The sequence below is a fragment of the Maylandia zebra genome, linkage group LG16 (genome assembly GCF_041146795.1).
Source record: "Maylandia zebra isolate NMK-2024a linkage group LG16, Mzebra_GT3a, whole genome shotgun sequence".
Lineage (NCBI taxonomy): Eukaryota > Metazoa > Chordata > Actinopteri > Cichliformes > Cichlidae > Maylandia > Maylandia zebra.
This window is the reverse complement of record NC_135182.1, coordinates 5,809,342-5,826,098: the sequence shown is the minus strand read 5'-3', so window position 1 is coordinate 5,826,098 and position 16,757 is coordinate 5,809,342.

Sequence of the window (16,757 nt, the reverse complement as noted above, 5' to 3'; positions counted from 1 at the left end):
GGTTTCTCTAACCCTTGTTTATGAGTTTTTGTAAAAACCTTCAACACCGGCAGCCACGGTTGACTCATATATTTACAAGAAAACTTTGTAAGACGTCAACACCAAAAGAAATATAGACAGAATCATCAAAACCTTTCACATCTGTACACTTATGGGCCACATGTTTTCCACTAATGCATGATGTGGAGATATACAGGCACAAGCTGATGTTGCTAGGGAGACAGGTTGCACAGCAGGTTGGGAGAATTAGTCAAAACACAGCTTTGTCGGACAAACAGAGAGGTTCAGCTCAGTGTTAGAGGAACTACAGGCAAAAACGGGTTTTCTTACTATGAGTTCTTCAAGAACTCATGAGTGGCTGATCTCTCTCAGCCATATCTGACAACCAGCAGGCACCCTAACACCTGCTGGCCTCCTGATTTTTGCAAACTTCTGTTATGGGGGTAACAGAGCAAAATAGAGGAACATGTTCAGAGCAGCAAAATCTTCTAAAGATAGAATAAATCAAGTTGTTTGATGCTGTGCAAAAGTCTTGAGCGACCCCTCACTGTCTTTATATGTCAGTAGAAAAATGAGAAATGGGTGCATTTATGATGTTGAGGTCCAATGTGGAATTCATTGTGTGTTTTTCTATCCAGGTATGCTTTTACTGCACTGGCGTTGTGTCTGGGATCATTGTCGCACTGAAAGTGAAGCCTTTACCAACCAGATGCTTCCAGCTTTTATTGCACGGATCAAAATCTGACAGCAATTTTCTGTGTTTATAATTCAAACTGATCGAGTAGTATTTGAAATTGCCTTTGTTCTTGTTTTTTCCTGCTGCTGCTTCGTATTTTTATGCAATGCTGTTGTTCTCTATAATGGATCGGTCTACAAACTTTTAAGGGCAAGAATACAGGTATTCTTGAGGTTCGTACTCTATTTTAGGTCTCTTGCTAGTTTTACAGGTGCAGTTTGCGCTTCCAGACCTTAAGTTGCTCCCGTAGCAAAAGAAAGATTTGCTTTTATTTTCAGAAGGATGATAAAGGTTGTTTAACAGCCGCTTGGCTTCTCCATGAGATTCCTCAGCCAACGCCGAACTCGATGCACAGTGAGGTCACACTCGATCCCAGTCATGAATTTCAGACAAATCAGCAATCAGTATGCTTTCCCTCCCTTTGCTATACTGTTGACCCACTCTGAAAAGCATGCAACTCCCTGGGCAGTAACCCTGGTGTTATTCCCACATATTGTTTTTCTGACACACATTCTCCAGTTTTGGTGAAGCAGTAACGCTGCAGCAGGCGTGAGTGAACTCCCATTCGCTAAGACCCGCTAGACCCTGAATGTGATGTTGATTAGTTTTCTAAAGGCAAAATACAGGATCACAACACAACTGCACTAACACAGCAATACAACTGTAGAAACCTTCACAATGTTTTATAGAAGCTGCTGTAAAGAACCAAGCATGTTATGGCATTGTTTCTCCCTAGCTGAAAATCATAAAATAAGATTGTGTGATGGTTTATGGGGCTAGGTAGATGTACACAAGCACAGGAAAACATTTTTGTTTTACATTTGTACATATAAATACAGCAAATTATAGGAGTAGCTTAGAAGAATGTAAGACCTCCGACAAAGCTTAGTTACATAATAGGAGGGAAGATTTATGGGGTTGAAAAAATGTGGTCAAGAGAGCCTGGTAAAAACACCTGGTAAGAAGTCAGTGAGGGAAAAGACTGGATATGTGAAGGCATTTGAGCATATTAATGTGTATTCCCACTGAAATACTGTACGCAAAGCTATTTCTCAAACTTAATATTTCATGCGGTCAGTTTTAATGACATTAGCCATTTTCTACATGTTGCTGTGTGCTCAGCTAGCTAATGAGCTTGATTGTGTCATATTTGACTCAAGCTGTATATAAAAAATATACTTAGTCTCCAAAAACCGTAAAGCAAGAGGGAAGATTCAAGGGTTAACTATGATAGGGTTAAAGTTGGAGTTTTCGGTGGCAAGAAGGTGGCTTTCCTTTTACCATTGACAAGAAGCATGATGCAAAGGTGACAAGTGTTGGTGTGATTATTTGGAAATAGAAGAAATATAAAATCATGTTGGTCTGGAGCTCCAGGCAAAATGTTGCCTCGTGGGGTAAGGACTTGGAGGGCTATGAGAAAGGTGGTGGATTGCTCCAAAACTACACGGATAGAGGTTGTTTGTGATTTGAAGGCAGTTAGGACCACAGTCCCCAAGAACACCATTGGTAACTCACTATTCTATAATGGACTTAAATGTTGCAGTGCCCAAAAGGTCCCAGTGCTCAAGAAGGCACATGTACAAGCCTGTCTTAAGTTTACCATCTACCTGGGAGAAAGGGCTTGACCTTCCATTGTTGGAGGAAAAGAAATGCTGAGTATGACCCAAGGAACACCATCCCCACAGTCAACCACACAGGTGGAAACATTAAACTTTGGGCTGTTTATCTGCTAAGGGTAGACACTTGTTATTAATCTCTGTCTTTCTTCCACAGCATGTCTTTTATCCTGTTTTCCTTCTCTCAGCCCAACTGGTCGCAGCAGATGGCCCCGCCCCTCCCTGAGCCTGGTTCTGCTGGAGGTTTCTTCCTGTTAAAAGGAAGTTTTTCCTTCACACTGTCGCCAAAGTGCTTGCTCATAGGGGTCATATGATTGTTCGTTTTTTTTTCTCTGTGTGTATCCGGTTGTTCAGTCTGACGTCACTAGCCGTGTCTGGGTCTAAACTCCGCTGCAGGTCCCTAAGTCACACGATCACCGCGGGATCACTGAGAGTTGAAAAACTGTCTAAATTATTTCGTCTGTAATAAAATGATCAGTGTGGCTGCTCTACCAGGTGTAACAATTAAGTTAAACATCCAGGCATCCATGAAAACGGAATTTATTAAATTTAACGGAGTCAGAAGTTAGCAGGAAGTTAGCTCGCTAGTTTCCATCTAAATATAATATACCATGTTCTGACTGAGAGATTTCTGAAACAAATTCAAACATACAGCTCTGCTATCACTTCCAACATAAATGAAGACAAAGTAAACAGCAGTGACGTTTGTAGGGTTACTGAAGTTTGGCTAGCTGGTATATAACGATGTGCTACGTGATCGCTAGCAACACAGCTATGTTAGCATAATATAAACAGTGAAGCTGGAGGATGAACGCTAATTTTTTCCACTTGATAAAAGTTAACACGAGGGCTCCCAATGGTCAGGGACAAATGCAGTCGCATGGCAGGGTGGCAGGCTGTAAACAGACCAAACTTCAGCCAGGAGAACAACTGAGATAATCCATCCAGAATACGAGGTTAGTCATTCATATACTGCTGCATGGGCTGGGCTATAGTTACATCTAAGGTCTTAAAAACTGAGCTTTAAAATGATTAGCGGTAATAAAAACCGAGTGAAAAACAGTCACTGACTGTTTTTAGGGGCTTTTTGAGATTAAATAGAATAAGATACAAAGCATTAAAACATGTTAAAAACACAACAGTCTTATTAAACGCAGGGTAGTTTGGGCCCGGAAGCAGGATTCATCACGTCATCACTTAAAGACCGGATTGACAATTTGCTACTGTATGCTGAGTCAGCACTACCTTGCATGTCACTTCAATTTAAAACAAACCAACCAACAAACAAACAAACAAACAAAAAGCAAAATTAGGACCTTTAATTCAGAAGACCTAAATAAAATGGTTGAAGTCCCCCCCTTGGCTGTGTGTGTTTTATATACACCCGTAGTCAAGCCCAAATGTGAATTAAAGAGCTAAAACATCTGTGATATTTGATTCTTGACATGCCACCCCCTCATTGTTGTGAGGCACCTCGGATGAAAAGCTCCATCATTAAATGGCTAAAAATGACCCTGCATCATTTTCCCTTTCATCTACAAAGAGTTACGTCTCTATTGCTGTCCTGTCTACAGCTCCCTTTAAACAAGTCATCCTCATCCTCCCCGTCTCTTCTATTATTCTCAAGGAAGCACACATGTCCACTTATTGATAACTAACATTTTTTTCATATCCACAAACAACAAATAGTAAATCTGTTATTTGTCTGTGACATGCAGAAACCTCAGTACAACTCCAGTGCTGTTTTCCACATGCTGGGCTATGCATTTGTGTATTCCTGTACCCTTTATGTGGGTGCCAGGGGAGGTGGGTGGGAAGGCACATGAGTCTGACCTTTGCTGGCATTAAAAGAAACAGATTAAGCCCAACTTTCATCTGCCTCTTTGTTATCCACACCAACGCTCCCATCCGTGTTCCCCCATGAAATCAATAAAAAATGCTTTGAAGGCCTTTTTTTAAAACTGCTGTTGGAGGGGAAACCCCAGAATATTCTTTGGGAACCACTCTGTAAGGTGATCTTACTGTACATCATACAAGTAGCCTTCCACAGAAATGCTAAAGTTCTTCTTCACGTATAGTTAGCTGTAGTTGTAGTCCATATGGAGTACAGAGCGTGACCCTAATATATAACATAGAGCAGTTATCTAAGTGCTTAGACAGTGCTTAGATATCCATGTCCCCCTCTCTCTATAGATAACTGATAACTGATATTTATCAGGAGAGAGAGGGAAAACTTGAGAATAGCCCTCTTTCTACATGCAGCATTTAAAATAAGCAAAGTTATTCAAAAATACTACAGTATACACTGTAACCTATAGCCTTCATGTGGTGTGCCTGGGGGATTCCCAAGTGAGTTTTTGAGAGAGCACCCAGAGCCTTAGCACACATTAAAAACTCAGTATTCAGATAAACTACTTGGTCAGTCCCAAATTTCAGTATTTTGCCGTCTGGATAACTTTGCTCCCAGCAGAACATAGTGGTCAAACCTGGGCCAGCCTGGCACCAGTTACATCAACACGTAGAGGTAGCCTAAGAAAAATAGCGGTCTGGTGGTTTGCATGAACAGGGTGGCCTGGTATGGACTCAAAATTCCCAGCCTTAATTATTGTTTTTGTCTGCCCCTGTGTTTAAACCTGAAGCTTTCATTGTACATGCGCGGAAGCAGGGTATGGTTAGTGAAGGAAAAGTTTTGAAATGAAAAATTAGCATGACATTATTATTTATTTATTCTTTTTTTTTTTTGCATCTTCAAGCGCACCTTAAGGAGAAATCATTTATTTAGTTTTTCAACCTCAGTCAAAACAAATGTGAAATAAAGCAATTGTTCAAAATAAAACAACATTATAAAGCCAGAAAACCACATTAAAGGTTAAGTCACTGTCATTATCAGCAGCTATCATGACTTAACTATTTCAGAACACCAGCACAGCTGATGGGAAGCCTAACAACCAAAGGTGGCATCACAAAACTTTTCCAGAGGACAGCTGATTTCTCCTTTTAGTAATAAGCTCGCCAGCTTTGCTTTGCAGTTTCTATTTTTAACTTTTAACTGATCCTTCAACTCTTTGTTTTGGCTGGCAGCGAACACTGAAACATGAAACATGAGAGGGGGAGAAAAAGGGCAGGTGAGGTGGGGGTGCTGCGATGACCTATGAGTAAAACTGAGCACATCAAGAACCACTGATTTCTCCTACCAAACATCAAGGTCTTAAAAGCACATTGTCCTCCCCTCTTCAACACCGACACCCCATGTTCCTCTCTGATGACTGACACACACGTGACTGATGTTTGTTGGCTGGTCAGTGCTACTCCTGTTGAAGGTATAAAGTGTGTTTTTATGGATTCACCTCAGGTATCAACCATCTTGCTTCTTTGACCCTCTCTCCGTTTTGGCCTTCCTGTAGCAGACTTCAGTGACCTGTTTTAAAGCTGTTGCATGATTTAACAAATGCCTTACGGTTGGGTCAATGATTTGTTGGGCACATTGTTTAGAGGTTTGCCTTTTGGACACCACCACAGTAGATTTTAAACAATCTACTGTGCAGTCTTTCAGCATTAATTCAATTTTAATTAAAAGGAAATTCAACACCTTGAATCTACTTCAGATGTCTGCATCATTTTTATAACATAACAAGGAAATGCTTTATCTCATGGCATCAGTCCAGTTACTTTTGAGTTTCTAAAAGTTGGGGACTGTCTATCAAAATGTCTTTGATTCCTAAACCCGTTTAGGAATACATTTGGGCATTTATTTTCATTCATATTGTTCATCTTCTCTCCTTTTTCTTCTTCATCTTCCTCTCTTATAATTGCTACTTCATACGGAGCAACAAATTCAGGTAATGTATAGAGATACAGTGTTTTGTTTTGTTTTTTGGCTTGGGAAATCTTTTTGTAGCCTAAGCCTGCTTTAAATTTCTCAATAACTTTATCCCTGACCTGTCTGCTGTGTTCTTTGGACTTCATGGTGTTGTTGCTCCCAATATTCTCTTAGACAACCTCTGAGGCCGTCACAGAGCAGCTGTATTTGTACTGACATTAGATTACACACAGGTGCACTCTATTTAGTCATTAGCACTCATCAGGCAATGTCTATGGGCAACTGACTGCACTCAGACCAAAGGGGGCTGAATAATTACGCACACCCCACTTTGCAGTTATTTATTTGGAAAATAACTTGGCTGTCAGGTGAGATGCAGATGAAGTGTGTATGTGTTTTATATGCCTTTACCTGCCCGCTATATTCATAACTTACAACCCCCTTAAATAACCCTTCTTGTTTACTGCACCCAGGACTTTTCACAGACTGTAAAATGTCCAAAATATGAATGTGTTTCAGGCTACTTCCCAAGAAGTGACTCAGAGCTGGCTTTAAGGTGACATAAAACACCTTCTGAACCCCTTTTGGAGGTCTCCAGCTCTATTGAAAGAGTATTTTTGTACAGGTAATTGAGTTTGAGAACCTCTAACATCACCCACAGTCATATCTGTTGAGTTCTGACCAAAAGAATAAGTTTACAGATATAAAGGTGAGGCTCTTTGTACTGCAAAATACTGTAGAAACAACCAGGATAAGTACTTACATCCCAACTATACGGAAAGGGGAACAAATGTTCAAGTTAGTAGAGCTGAAAAACATAATTTATAATGGTAGACGGCATATATGTAGGGATAGTAAGATGGATATTTAAGGCGAATATTCAGAAACTGTCTCTGTGCACAAAATCAAAGCAACTAAAAGCGACCAGTTTGAGCCTAGTAAACATCATTCTTTGCACAACAAGTAATTCCAACATGAATTTGGAGACTTTAATGTCTTGTTTCAACATGACATCACTCCTGTGTATAAAGCCAGATCCTCAAATAAATGTTTTCCCAGTTCTGTGTGGATGAACCTGACTGGTTGGCCCTCAGCTTTAGGCAGAACTCAAACCTCATCACTCAACGTCTGTGTTAGACCTCACCAACTCTTTCTGAAATAAATGATGGCTGATGAACAAGTTCAGCACCTGGGGGAATGCTGCTTGGACGTCACCATATGTGATCACATTTTTCCAGGTTGTAAAATTGGTAATTTCCAAATCTAAAGAAGCCGAGCATAGAATTTCTCAAATAAGTTCAATGTGAGCTCTTATTTCCGGATTCACCCTGGTGTCTAGATGATGACTTCACTGTTTCTTCTCCTTCTCTGCATCCAAAAACATTTCCAATTTTATAAAAGATAACAGAAGAAAGTGCACACACAGCTGAAAAAAATCAAATGAAAAAACTGAAACCCGTACTGTCCATATCAGGGCATGCTGTGACTCCTTCATGCTACATTTTGCTGGCATGGTTTGGATCTACTTGAGGCAGTGGGTCACTCCAAATCAGCACTAATTCTGAGATTTTTGTTTGTTTTTATTCTAGGACGTGTTATACAGTGACTCGCGTTTTTTAATCAGGGCCAAAGCCCCAGCCAACACTTATCTCCAGTCTTAAATTTGACCTTTACCCTGCACCCAGTAGGAGTATCCTTTGTGAACTTTGCTTCACTTTTCATTATTCCTCCCATGAGTATCACATCCAGGAAAGTTCGTCATATTCTTGCCTGTTTTTCGCAATCAGGAAAAAATCAGGGATGCTGTCGCTGCCTAAATGTTGCTTCTGGTAGAGTGTAAATGCCTAAGCTGTGTAACACACTAAACGGGTTCAGTTCAGGCTCACATTACATTCATAACTGAAAAGAAAGCACAGTACACACCCCCACCCCAGTCAAAATAACCAGCATTTGTAGTAACCAGTATAGATGACATCATGGTTGCATAACAGTAGTCAGCACAAAGGGGAAGTTGGTTGTGTAACCATAAATGTTTGTCAGTCCTGCAGCGAATGCAAATATGCTGGTTTATTTCAATGGGATTTGCCCAACACCTAAAAGCTGCTGCGCCTGTTCAAATATCACCGTCACTCCTGTTTGTGGCCAATATGCTGAAAGAATGATTTTCTCTGCGCTTGGTCAATAGCAAATTGGTCTCAATCCCAAGTCGTTGCTCAATAATAATCGGGACCCTGGGTGTTGTAGAAACTGCTCTTTTAATGTGTGCTTATCACTGTAAAGCAGGGCTGTCTAATTTTCTGTCGTGGGCCACATACAGGCCGGACCAGTTTAATTCACTTTGTCGCAACCCACTAAACAGCAAAAAAATCTTATCTGGCACATCACACACAAAAACAATTAACCACCAGATAGTTAGTGTCAGTAGAAAACAAGTATTTATTTTACAGTTAAGGCAAACCAACCAATTACAGGACAAAAATAAACAACCACAGGGAAGCTTTAAGCTTCAGGGTCTCAAAATGTTTTTCAAAAGTGGTTTCATGAAAATCTGTATAACGGTTTTAACTGTGGACAAAACCTCCTGCATCCTCAAACACACTTTATAAGATGAGTCCCAAAGTGATGGAGCGCGAGAACAACTCTAACTACGTTTTATCATAGTGGGTATAAAAGAGAACTATTCCACACATCCTTTGTTTTAAGGTCACATTCATGAAGTAAAGAACTCAGGAAATTATCAACAGTGGACCGAACCACTGCAAGGCCTACAAGGGGGGAGTCCATTTACAAACCTTTGCTCTTTTAACCAGTATGAAAAGCAGTGCATGTTATTATTGTATTAGCATCCTCTCTCTTATCCAAATAACTTTGTTACCTTTCCACATAACTGAATGATTTAACCTAATCAAATGGAGACAGAAAAGTTAACTAAAGCACATTTTAAAAAACAAACAAACTTAAACTGACACTGAAAAAATGGTAAAAATCAAAATCTCCTTCCCAGTGTGTCAGAGGGGAGAGGGAATACCGATGTCTGATTTGTTTTTGTAGTTCTTAAGTATTTTTAATGGCAAAACAAAGGACTACAATTTAGTTTATTGCAATAACACGCTTATCTTACTGTCTAAACTGTCTAAACTTCTACCGTTTACATCATATAATGTGACGGTAATAGTTTTATTTATCAAAATGTCAGTCCATATCAGTATATTGATTTATTGCTTTCTTACAGCTCTCCCACATTAGAAATCCATTCATACTGTATCTCAACAACAGTTACAGGACATCTTTAGCAGATGCCACAATAAGATGAACAGTTTTGAGTTTTCAGCAGCTCGTTAAATCCCTCAGAGGGATTTCGTTTTACAATATACAAAAAATAAAAACCATTCCAATCTGATTAATATCATCATCATTAAGTAAAAGGCTTTGGTCCAATTTGGTTTATATGACAAACTGAACAATAAGAGGAGGAAAACTAATATTCAGGCACATATCCATCACTGATGGGAGTATAATCTACCATGCTGACCCACTTTCTGGTTTTTGCTTTTCTATTGGCTCACAGCCCAGCAGTTGTCGGGGGAGACAGAGTTCACCAGTTGTCATTCACCGGCCTGTTTGCTGGGACACAGTTCAGATTATCCGGTTTATCCCTCGCAATACTTATTTTGAAAGGACGTAAATCTGTCCTCGCAAAGTTTTAGTGTGAAGACTTTGTTTGAGGTTAGCTCCAGGTTAAGGCTGGGATAAAAGGTTAAGACAATTAATGTAAATAATGTAATGTCTACTTAATTTATGAATGCTGTGTGTGTGTGTCTAAAAGAGAGATTTCAAAGGCAGAGGTCCTGTAGGTCTACCACTTTAACCCTGCGCTCCGTTTGGCTGTGCACATTCTTTTCCAAATATGTATTTTGAGACCAAAAAAGAATCTTGTTACAAAGTTATATTTAATTATATAATTGTAAAGTTTTGTAAATTTAAAGTCTTAATGCAATTTGCAGTTGATAACAGCAATGACAGCTACACAAACCTGAAGGTTTATCACTAAAGCACACAAAAAGAGTCACCATTCACCCCCTTTGACAGGTTTCTTTTGACATGGCTGCTTTTTCACTTGTTTTTAATCTAATCATAGTACCTATGAATGACTCAAGCAGAAAAAAGGTGCCAAACTCAAAGCATGAACCAGTGAGTTGCTAAAGCACATCATGTGTTTCCATTTCTTTTGCTGAAATGAAAAATGCCAAAGATAACACAATTTGACATAAAAGAGTATTTCTGCAACAACAAGATCATTCCCAAGGTGCTATTAGCTAAAAACCTGGCATGTCTCAGTATGCTTTTCATGTGTGTCCTTAAAAACTGTGAGGAAAGTGGACATGTGCAGGATAAAAGAAGAAGCAGACCTTAAATAATATCTACAGTAGATTAAGAGTGACTGAAAGTCATGTCCTTAAGAAATAGGGAACAGTCCAGTAAAGACCTGATGCAAGAACTGAGAAATGCATCTGGTGCTTCAGTTGATCCATCTACTGTTCGCCAAAGCCTCATCAGTCTCAGTCTCAGTGGATGGGTAGCTTTCAGAAAGCCATAGTTCAGAAAGAGAAAAGGGGAGAAAAGGCTGGGGTATGTTAAATTGCACAAGAACTGGACTGAAACTCAGTGGCAACAGGTCTGATGCAGTGGATGAAACAAAATTAGGAGTTTTTCATTCAAAACATTGTCAATATGGGATGACCACAGTTCAGGGGGATGGGAAGCTCATCTTGTAACCGGAAGGTTGCCGGTTCGATCCCCAGCCATGTCTGTCTTGGTCGTTGTGTTCTTGGGCAAGACACTTCACCTTCCGCCTACTGGTGATGGCCAGAGGGGGCGATGCCACGATATGGCAGCCTCGCTTCTGTCACTCTGCCCCAGGGCAGCTGTGGCTAGAACTGTAGCTTGCCTCCACTAGTGTGTGAATGTGAGAGTGAATGAATAATGGCGTTGTAAAGTGTTATATAAATGCAATCCATTATCATTATTATCAAACATATCATACATGAAGAAGGTCAGGGGAGAGGTACAACAATGAGTGTTTTCAGCCATCTGTAAAACACAGCAGAGGCTCTGTTACATCAGTCTTGCCTGAGGCGTGTGCTTAAAAGACAATAGCAATGCAACATGAGTGTGCTGTTCTTCTCCTTCAAACATGCAGTGTGCAAGAATCTAAAAAGCAAACAGACAAACAGACAAGTGAGGGCACCTCTGCTATCTGTTGTAAGCCCCTCCCAACAAACCTCTCCTATGTACTACAACCATGCTGATTTCTCACAAAGACACATCTATCCCAGGTGAAAGTCCTCAGCAGACTGTGCAAAAGTCCTATGTGGACTGCTTTTTCTACCATTTTAGTCTCGTTGACCTGATCTGTGATTGCCCCCCCTGTGACTGGCTGATTTTCTAAAGCCTTAAAAAACAAGCTCACTGGAAAGCTTGAAGTACAAGTCTGCTGATATGTGACTGTGGGCTTTTTTCCTGAACTGGATAGGTGAACATGATGGATGAATGGATGGATGGATGGATGGGTACAGCTGATGCCTTGAGGCAATTTGCACACAGTAATCAATATGAACAAATAAAAGGCAGAAGTAAAAAAAGAGACAGTTTAATTTGAGGCAAATTATCCCTTCAGATCTATTGATGTGTGTATTCTCTAATATCTTTTATTAGAATGTCAGTCATGTTAAAGTCTTATTTGACATGAGAATTACTTTTTCTCCCAAAATGAAACTTAAAGCAGTCAGTAGAGAGACAATGAAGATATGAATATTGTGCTTTGGCAGTGATGCTCTGTAGATTCATCGATTTTGAGGATTTGGACATAAGTGAAGATCGACTGATTGTAGATATTTTTGCGCTTAATGACAGGATTTAGTGGAGGCATCGCATGACAAGTTGTTTCCTAGTCTTGCAGCAGCCAGACACTTTGATAGGTCAGTGGCAAATATAAATATTTGATCCAGTTATGCAAATCATCTTGGCCCAGGACCAGAATGCAGCTCACATGACTTGTTTTATATCCAGCACACGGAAGGAGCCAAATGAGGCCCCATTCAACTGCAACCATCGCTGCTGAACATCTGCCATCTTGGATCTAATAGAAGCACAGGCCGTATGCATCACCTCCCACTTCGCTCTCTTGACAAAAAATTGGATGCCATGTTGTAAAAATGGAAAATAAGACAAAGCAGGTCAAGGCGAAAAAACAATTTCAGCGTTCTGTGAAATACATTCCTGATTAATCGGAGCACCTGTTGTGTTTGAGGAGAAGTCAGAATGGTAACTGAGGATAATTTCAAAGTAAGCAACACAAAATCAGAGCTAGAAGAGAAAGAGCAAGTGGAAAAGGGAAATCTGAGGTGTAAATGAAGACATAGAGCCAAAGAGCTGCCAAGATCAGAAAGTTCTACATTTACTTTGGTAAGAGCGTGATGAATTTGAGTCCTTTCATTGAGGTCTTAGGGTGAAATCACATCTTTGGAATGAAGTTAGAATTCTTTTTCCTTCTGGGGCAAAGTATCATCCTCCACTCTGAAAGTTATCCTCTCATAACACAACCACATTAAAATGAGAACATCATTATGGACTTCAGATGAAGATTCCTTTTCAAACTAGTGTTTTGATGTCAGCTCCTCAGCTGAAAGCGCTTCGTAATGAAGTGAAGGGGAAAGACAAAGGCAAACAGAGGGAACAGAGTAAACACTGTAACAGGCTTAATCGTGATCCTGATTAGATTCTGTTTTAAGAACAGAGCCAGAGAGGGAATCAAACCATCTGAAAGCAAATGTTGTTTTTGGCAGACGGAACAATGGTTATAGGTTTCCAAAGAGCGGTGAGAGAGGGGACTGTTTATTTCACACAACTTAAAGGAAAAAAGCTCAGATTTTTGTTGTATAGAACCTGAAAAACTTCAGCATTTGTGTTTGCATTTTTGTACAAAGTGTGGTTCTTACTCTTGTAATATTTTACAGTTATGCTTCATATATTTGCCCACATCATATTTCTGTTTTATGTGTTTTCATTGTGTAATGTTGCATGACTCAAAAGTGAAATATAAAGCAGAAACAACAAAGAAGCATCTGCTCCACTACCCCTGCTTTAAAGCACATGTCATGGTCTCTGAGTCTTGAGCCACTTGTTTACAGTTTCTGTTAGTGTTTGTTTTTGTTTAGTATGTTTGTGAAGTGAATAATGTTCATGTTTTGTTCCTTTTTCCATCCTTCTTGAAACGTAGTATTATATTTAACTCCTCTGAGGTTTTGTTTTTGGTAGCGCTTGTGTCATTCTGTTTGCAAACACGATAGCTCGGAAAATTTTGAATTAATTCTGATAAAACTTTTTAGGGGGTTAGAGTGGCGTCATGTTGACAATCAATTCGAACTTGGTTCATGTCCACCAAGGTCAGCTTAGTGATTTATTGGTCAAAAACTGAAACTATGGTTCTTACAAGTGTGTTGTGACATTTATTATGTTAATTTAACCTTTATTTAACCAGGTTAGTTCCACTGAGATCAAAGATCTCTTTGAAACATATGGGAAGTAGCATATAAAGATTTAAAATGTCATGTCACCTCTGTGACCTCTGACCTCACCTTCAAGGGCAATAGATTGATCTAAAGGTCAAATTGATAATAATGCTATATAGAACTTTTAAAACTATGTTTTTTACTACCATTGTTTGTACTGATGACATGATAGGGACTAATATATGGGGATTCAAAATATCACCTTACTTTGTGCTCCTGACCTCTTGTTCAAAGTCAAATGAGTTCAAACTCTCATAAAATGTCTTTTATCTTTAAAACTTTGCTTAAAATTGTGCTGCCTTTGTTTTTATCGGTAGCATTTAGTACATGATACTGGTATATGGGGACTATATAAGAGTCACAATATAGTTTGCATCCAAATATCACTTTTACGTTTCACAGCTGTTGTCCCCAAAGTTGACCCCAAAATGCATTATTTTTTACTGCACTAAAGACATCCTAAAGTAGGTTTAAATAGATCAAAGAAAAGAAAACGAATATATACAAAAATAACGCTTTGTTCCCTTAAAAGTAAATACTGACCTGAGACTGAGCTGGCTTGGCCGAGGTTTGTGCTCATCATCTTTCCTGGTATTGTTCATTATTACCTTCCCAGTGGCCTGTTTGTATTTTGGCTTACTTAAAGTCCGTCATTTTAGCTTTTCCTTGGATTGAGTTTCCATATTTCTTGGTTAGCTGATGTTTAGTATTAAGTTTCTGTTGCTAATCCACTCTGTATTTACAAGTTCTATTTATATCATATTTTGCATTTGGTTCTCAATGGCTAAATTCCTAGTATTATTTGTCTTATTTTCTTTGTTTTGTTACTCTCAGATCATCCTTTAGTTGGTCCCTTTTGAGTTTCCATTCAGTTCCTCCATCTGTTCCATCTTTGTATTTCTGTGTGTCCCTGTCTTGTGCTCCTCTCTTTCCTATGTGTCACATTAATTCTGTTTCCCCTCATTCTGCTGTTTCGCGCTTCCTGTTTGATTTTGGTCAGGGTTGTGCTCTGTTTAATTTTTTGTGCCTAATATTTCCAGTCACGCGTCCCACCTGTTATCCCCTCATTATCTTATGAGTGCATTCATTGTCTCTGCGTTTGTTATTGCATCATCCTCCATAACTGCATGAACCCCAGCTCTTGATTCTGTATTTCCTGGCGATTTCTTATGTTTTGGTTTCCCTAGCTCCATTCCTGTATTTTGATCTAATCACCAAACCCTGTTTTGTGTTGGACTTCTGCCTCGTGTGCCCTGCATATGAGTCCGCAATAAACAGGTCACACAGCCCACTTATGACAGCAGAAGTGGAGTTATTCATGAGGAACTCATAAAAACTCCAACAGAACCAAAAAGCAACACACTCTGTCATCCAAGTCTCTGTTAGCAATGATTTGGCAACTGATTTAATCTGCCTCATCATCCATCCATCATCACTTTACGCTTTTAGACATTTTGATTCATATAATGCTTGGGTTATGACCTAAAATATATATTGTGAAGTCACAGAATGCTGGAACATTAAGATTTAACCACCTAGATTTAATAAGGTCATTTCAGGTTCAAGTGAATGTCTTTTGAAGAAAAACCCCAAGGCGTCCCTAATATATCACAGTCACAAGATCATAACGCCTCTACTTGTTGCTGCTGCAAGCATGGAGGCATAAAAAAGCCCTCTGTAAAGCTGGATCCACATATTATTCATCAGAGTTAGTGGAAACTGGGAACAACCCCAGATTTCTTTTTAACATTGTAGCCAGGCTGACAATGACTCAGAGCTCTGCTCAGCTTTTTATTCCCTACTAGCGATGACTTAATAACCTTTTCTACAAATAAACTTTAAGAGAAGACAAGTTTTGAGATGAGAGGCTGGCAGCATGCGTTAACTTGATCAACATGTCTTTTAGACTGGAGTGCTCAGTGTTGTTTTAACCTGGATAACCACTTTCACATTAAATCTGATTGATCACTTTCATTAACAGTCCTCTGATTATCTTGATGCCAGTAAGAAAATCACTTCCAATTCTCCCACTGAAAATGCTACGTCCACATGAACAGAATCAACTTCATGAGAATCCTCTGATTAACCTCTGATTCAAAATCTGCAGCACGTCCTCGTGCTTCAGCCTGGTGCCTGACTCTGTTTGTAAAATGCATGAAAATGCTGTTGCAAACCAGCTGAGTTTGCTTTGTGATTTGTTTGAAAGGTTTCAGAGCAGAACATAGGCCAGAATCAGCCCTGCTTTAAGTCACCAGAGGTCTTTTGAAGGCCTCGCACAATTTGTCTCTTTATTTGTTCTGCTAGATCTCAGTGTTTCATTTGACAACATTTTATTACAGCAACTGGAGGTTATAATCAGGTTGAAAGGAATGACACTACGCTGCTCGAAGACTAGAGTAGAAGCACAATCATATACACCTTCCTTAAATTAACCCAGCCTAAGCAAAGTTACTGGCTCACAGCAATAGTGAAAACATGGAGGTGAGTTAAGTGCCTAAACCTAACAGGCGCAGATAGATTCCCTCCTGGTTCTCTATCATGGCTTAAAATTGGATTGCATGGGTTTTTGTTTTTTGTTTTTTTGCTTAAATGGAAAAATGACACAAAGTCTTTTTAAGGTAAATTGAGTGTTCATGATCATCATGTGTTCTTCCACAGCATGTCTTTATCCTGTCTTCCTTCTCTCACCCCAACCGGTCGCAGCAGATGGCCCCGCCCCTCCCTGAGCCTGTTCTGCTGGAGGTTTCTTCCTGTTAAAAGGGAGTTTTTCCTTCCCACTGTCGCCAAAGTGCTTGCTCATAGGGGGTCATATGATTGTTGGGTTTTTCCTCTGTATGTATTATTGTAGGGTCAACCTTAAAATATGAAGTGCCTTGAGGTGACTGTTGTTGTGATTTGGCACTATATAAATAAAATTGAATTGAATTGAATAGTTTAGATACTTCTGTTTAACCAAACAGCCAATCACAGGGCTCCAACTTAATGTATTAAGCCTTATAGATACAGTGAAGAAA